Raw genomic sequence first — 6,254 nt, forward strand, 5'->3', positions numbered from 1 at the left:
TAAGATTTTTCTTTGTGAAAATGCACATTCTCCCTCCTAACCAAAAAAAACATATAAATAACCTCAATTTAATAGCTTTGAAGAATTAAAATTGCTTAAAATCTCATTCATTCTTGAATTTTTTATTTTCAGGTCATCAACATGATTGAAGTTTAGCCGTCATAATGTTAGAAAATGTAAAGTTAAATGGCTTTATATTATTTTTTGAAATTTAGTAGTCATATCATAAAAATGTGTAAAGTTCAATAGCCAATGATGTAATTTACCCCACTTTTATTAATAAAAGTAGGATTAAGGTGCAAAAATACCGCTAACATTTTGGACCAGGAGAAATTTTATCCCTAACATCTAAAATTGTGCAATTTTACCCCTAACGTTGGTAGCCAAGAGCAATTTTACCCATAACGTTAGTAATTTGGGTCGATTTCAGACACTATTATAAAACACAAATATTTTTGTTCCTAATTCTGCATCAATTGCAGTTCTATAACAAGGATTTCATGTTTTTTATAATTTAATGATAGAACTGGAGATTAATATTTATAAATTCGGTGAATTTTTTGAATTTTTTTATCCAATTCATACAAAGACAATATATTTTTTTTATTTTTTTTTCACATCACAACATATGTTTGTGATTTGTTACTGATAAAACGACGCATGTGTGAAGTGGAAATGAGAAGATTCATACCAATAAGACGGTTTGATAAATTATTTCTCAAATTGACTCAATTTGGCTTCCAATGTTAGGGGTAAAATTGCACCATTTAGATGTTAGTGATAAAATTGCTTCTGACCTAAAACGTTAGAGGTATTTTTGCACCTTAACCCATAAAAATAATAAAATTATAATTTTTACTTACGGCTTAGGGACCGTTTTTAAATTAATCAAAATTAAGACTTGTTTGGTTCACTTGGTCTTATTTTGTATTATTGTTTTTGTAATATATAGTAGATGCTAGTTGGTTTTTTTTTTTTGTTAAAAGCAATGGTCTCCTATTTAGAATTAAAAGGTAAAAAGTAGTTACTAAATATCTTTTTGGAACCATTTATACATGTTATCGTGTCAGTGACCATTTTTAAATTAATTAAATGACTAAATATATAATTTCCAAAATCCAAATTCTTCCTATTGATTATTTTCATTTTTGGAACCATTTATGCGTGTTATCCATGCATCAGGGACCATTTTAAAATTAATGAAAGGATAAAATATATATTTTCCAAATTCTTGGTAGGGATAAAGATTAAGTTTACCCTAACATTTTAAGAACAGATGCAGGTTTAATTTTAACATATGAAATTGTGAATCGTAATTGATTTCAGCTCTACATTATAGAAAATTTGAAAATTGGTTTGACTAGTATTAAAATGTCACTTCAGAACTTTCAACCTTCCAAATATAATTATGTCTAAAATATTTAGTGTATTATTAATAAAATTCCAAAAATTCTATTAAATGCTAAAAACTAAATCTAGTATATATAAATTAATCATAAATTCTTTTTATCAAACTGTTTAAAATACTTACAAAAAAACCAATTTAGGAAACTACTTCAATTTATCAATAAACTTATTTAAAAAGTATGTGACACTTAATATTTATCGTGAGGATAATCAGACGGCAGATTAGCTTGCAGGCTTTGGGCAATCGGCAGCTGACAATTACTGGTGGAACTCTGCTCCGCATTTTTGTCAGGCTTTCTTGTTTGACGATTTGTGCAATGTTGCTCACATTCGCTTTCTATAATTTTTTGTTTTTTTGATTTCTTCTTCCTCTTGTGTACTCTATTCTTTTTTCATTTTTTAATAAAATTCGGGTTGTTGGCTGCGCCGAATGTGCCAACCTAGTTGGGATGTCTAGACTGCCTTCGCGTCCCAGCATTCATTAAAAAAAAAGTATGTGACACTTAAATAACAATAAAATCTTTTCAAATTTTCGATAACATATAACTAAATTGATCTTGCTTAGAAATATTTGGGTTAAATTTGCATTATTACATACGTTAGAGTTAAATCTACACTTTCCTTGAAACATTAAGATTAAATTTGGTTTTATCCCTTCTTCCTAGTGCAGTGCATGGACTATTTTTAAATTATTGAAGGACTAAATATATATTTCCAAAATTTTTTGGACCATTTCTCAATTTATGCGTGTCATCCTTGCACAGGGGCCATGCTAATTTTCTCTGTATCGTTCCAATTTTATCGGATGTCCCTGAAGGGACAATGTTATTGTTGCTTCTCTTTAGTTATAAAGTCAACTAATGTGGCTGAAAAAGTCGATGGGATATGGTTTGGTCCAAACTATATTAGTTCTGTCGCAAAAGCCTCATTCGTGCTCACACTAACGGTATCAGAAAACCCTAATTTGAAACTTCTTCTTATGTGTGCATTTATGCTTTCGTTTTAATTTACATCTTCTGGCTTCTTATTAATCAGATGATTTATACTCCAATGCGGTCTAGGTTAATTTTTCGCACTTTTTGGGTTTGCTTTATTGCTTCTCTTTCATGTGCTTTTTTGCTCATATGTATTATGAATTGACAAAAACAATACGAAAATGGAAAAACTGAAGCTTTTGTTTGGTCTCTTCGAAAATGCAGCATTCATATTGTTAATATTGAGACTTGTTGTTTGCTAAACTTCATTTTCTAAAACTATTTTAGTCTCTCTCTCTCTTTTTTGCCAAGTAGATGTAACTGGTTAAGTGCTACATGATGCTTTCCTATCTCACTTTATGATAGGTATAAACTGAATGCAGCTTTATATGTTAGTTATTTGCTTAACTTGTTCTTTTCTTTTGAGTTTTGACTTTGGAACTTGGGATTTATTATGGTTTCCCTCTATTTGTATAAGTAGTTTGTGGACAGAAGTTAATAATTTACTGTCTGTGATATGTTAGAGAAAGAGAATTTATGTATATATGGACACTTAAATGAAGCATGAGAGGTGACTTTGCAGTGCATTCCATCTGCTGGCAAAGATTATCTTTCACTTGTTGCCATATATAGTGAATGTTGGTTGCTCTCTGTATCATTCTACTTTGGTGCTTGACTTATTCACAATCAAAGGTATGATGTTCTGCACACTAAATTTACGAATTTCAGAGAAGCACATGTCATAGTTCTTAGAAGATATAAGTGAATTTCCTATCTTCAAGAATACAATTAAAAAGGCCAAAGAAGCATGTGTTTACATCTACCGACATGCTTGGGTTCTAAGTTTATTTAGACAGTTTTCAAATAAAAGAGAGTTGAAGAGAGCTGGGGTAACAAGATTTGCTACGTCATTTCTTACATTGAGTAGCTTTTAAAAAAACAAGATTTCTCTTAGAGCTATGTTTGCATCAGAAGAATGGGCAAAGAGTCAATATACATCCAAGTTAGAAGCAAAAAAAGTGGTTACTACAATAGTTTCTGATGATGATTTTTGGAAAGCAATCATGTATTGTATGAAGTGTGTGAGTCCACTTGTTAGAGTTATAAGACTTCTGGATGAAGATTATACTTTACCAAGTTTCTCTGACATTATCTTGTGAAGAATAAAGTGTGAAATGTAAAGATTTCATCATAAATGGTGTAGTATGAGTTTATAGGAATTCAATATTTGAAGTAAAAAAGTTTTGATGTAGACTACAGTTATTTCTAATACTAAAGGTGCTTAAATATGTGTGTCATCAGATTCAGAAACTGAAAAGACCAATTGTATTTCATGCATAGTTATTAGACTCGTACGAATCACAAGTCGACTCGTACGAGTCGATACGATTCAGGTGGATTTCGAGTCGACTTTATGGTCTGACTCGAAATCCACCTGAATCGGCTATGACTTGGCCGAATCATCAGTGACTTGGTCGTATCGGCTGAGTCACCCGAGTCGATCGAGTCATGGCATTGGCTTAAAAAAATTTAAATGGAAAATGGAAAACGTAAAGATAGGTACTGGATTGTAACATGCATTTAGTGGAATAATTGTTGTGATGTAAGTCTAAATATTGAATGTTGTGCTGGAAATAAATGATATTAATGATTGTAAGTAATCCATTTAGTGGAAAACGTACAGGTCTATGAAATTCATTTGTTATTGTTACGTTAAACATAAAAAAAAATCAAATAAAAGGAATGAGTGAAGAGATACTTCAAATAATTAGGACTCTTCAATTGAAGTTATGAAATTGAAAGATGACTCTTTAACTTTTATGAGAAAGGTTATATATTTCAAAACCTCTCTTCTATTTATTTGTTATTAACTTAATTTCTTCTTCTCTCTATTCTTCTTTTTTTTTTGGTAGGAATAGGAAAAGAAAAGAAGAAACAAAAACCAAAAACCTAGCATAGGATTAGCCTAGGGAAGCTAACCCTCACCCCATCTTCAAAAAGAAGAGAAGAAAGATAATCAGGAGGATAAGAAAAGGTCGTGACGCCCAACATCCCTTCATGACCAGCAGCCGCCAAGCGATCAGCTACCCGGTTCTGTTCCCTGAAGATATGGCTGAAATTTATGAAATCAAAGGAAGAGCAAAACCTTCTAATACCTTTGGTTAGATTTTAGCTATTTAAACAAATAGCATTATTATCGGAAATCATTTTGATAGCCTCAAGGTTGTCCTATTCTTTCAATTTTCTACTTTCTGCCTCTCTATTTTCTTTTGATTTTCCATTACCAAAAATCCTCCTAATCTCTTACATTACACAATATCAAATGCTTAATCATCATCATCATCATCAACTTCAAGTCTCAACAACAGTGCAAGTGTATACTATCAACATATATCAAAGGCAGAGATATCAATTTGACAGAAGACACTCAATTGAGGTTAATTTATCAATTTATTTTGCTTTTGTTTAGTTGAAATTAAAACTACTGTTATTTACAAATTACAATAGATATTTAGATTTTTTTTCAACTTCCTTGAACAGATATGCCTCTTAAAAAATCAGTTCCAAATAATGATCCTACTTGGGATCATTGTACTCGAGTTAAGGAAGATAATCGATTGCATTTGAAGTGCAAATATTGTGGAGTTGAATATTGGGGAGGGATTAATAGAATGAAACACCATTTAGCAGGTGACCATGATAATGTTTCTCCTTGTACTAAATGTCCTGAAGATGTAAGAAACATTTGCATTGAACTTTTGGAAAAATTTGATACACAACAAAAGTCTTTAAAAATAGATGTTGATTCTCCAGTAATTGAAGATCAAAGGAAAACTAGTATGGATGCATTTGTGACAAAAGGGGAAAGGAAAAACAATAATCTATGAATGCAATGGTAATGAATTGCCTTTTAATTTGGTAAAAAGTCCATTGTTTGTTACTATGCTTCAAAAAGTTGGTGAATTTGGAAGAGAGTTGAAACCTCCTTCTTATCATGAAGCAAGGGTTACTTTTTGAAAAAATAAGTTGACAATGTCAACTTGATGCTTGAGAAATACAAAAAAGAATGAAAAAAAATGGATGCACTTCAATGACCGATGGTTGGACAGATACGAAAAATCGATCGCTTATAAATTTCTTGGTGAATAGTCCAACTGGCACTATTTTTATCAAATCAATTGACACCTCAGATGTTATTACGGATGCACAAAAGTTATTTGAGTTAATTGACTCAATGGTGGATGAAATAGGAGAAGAAAGTGGTGACAGATAGTGCTTCAGCTTATGTAGAGTTGTTTTGGTCTCCTTGTGTGGCACATTGCATAGACAATATCTTAGAAGATATATGTGAATTTCCTGTCTTCAAGAATACAATTAAAAAGGCCAAAGAAGCATGTGTTTACATCTACCGACATGCTTGGGTTCTAAGTTTATTTAGACAATTTTCAAATAAAAGAGAGTTGAAGGGAGCTGGGGTAACAAGATTTCCTACGTCATTTCTTACATTGAGTAGCTTTTTAGAAAACAAGATTTCTCTTAGAGCTATGTTTGCATCAGAAGAATGGGCAAAGAGTCAATATGCATCCAAGTTAGAAGCATAAAAAGTGGCTATTACAATAGTTTCTGATGATGATTTTTGGAAAGCAATCATGTATTATATGAAGTGTGTGAGTCCACTTGTTAGAGTTATAAGACTTCTGGATGGAGATGCTAAACCGACAATGGGTTATATATATGAAGCCATGTATATAGCAAAGGAGCAAATTGCAACTAACTTTAAGGGTGATAAGTTGAAATATCAACGAATTTGGGATGTTATTGACAAAAGGTGGGATTTGTAAGTTCATAGACCATTACATGCTACATGATATT

The 6,254-nt window shown here is 31.5% G+C and overlaps 1 non-coding gene across 1 annotated transcript; it reads right to left on the reverse strand.

The window, feature by feature from the left end:
• Positions 1–2,125: 2,125 nt before the first annotated feature.
• Positions 2,126–2,228, reverse strand: LOC136215830 (U6 spliceosomal RNA). Its single transcript, XR_010682832.1, has one exon. It is a non-coding gene; the product is annotated as a U6 spliceosomal RNA (small nuclear RNA).
• Between the last annotated feature and the right edge of the window lie 4,026 nt (positions 2,229–6,254).

This window comes from Euphorbia lathyris, chromosome 1 (assembly GCF_963576675.1).
Source record: "Euphorbia lathyris chromosome 1, ddEupLath1.1, whole genome shotgun sequence".
Classification (NCBI taxonomy): domain Eukaryota; kingdom Viridiplantae; phylum Streptophyta; class Magnoliopsida; order Malpighiales; family Euphorbiaceae; genus Euphorbia; species Euphorbia lathyris.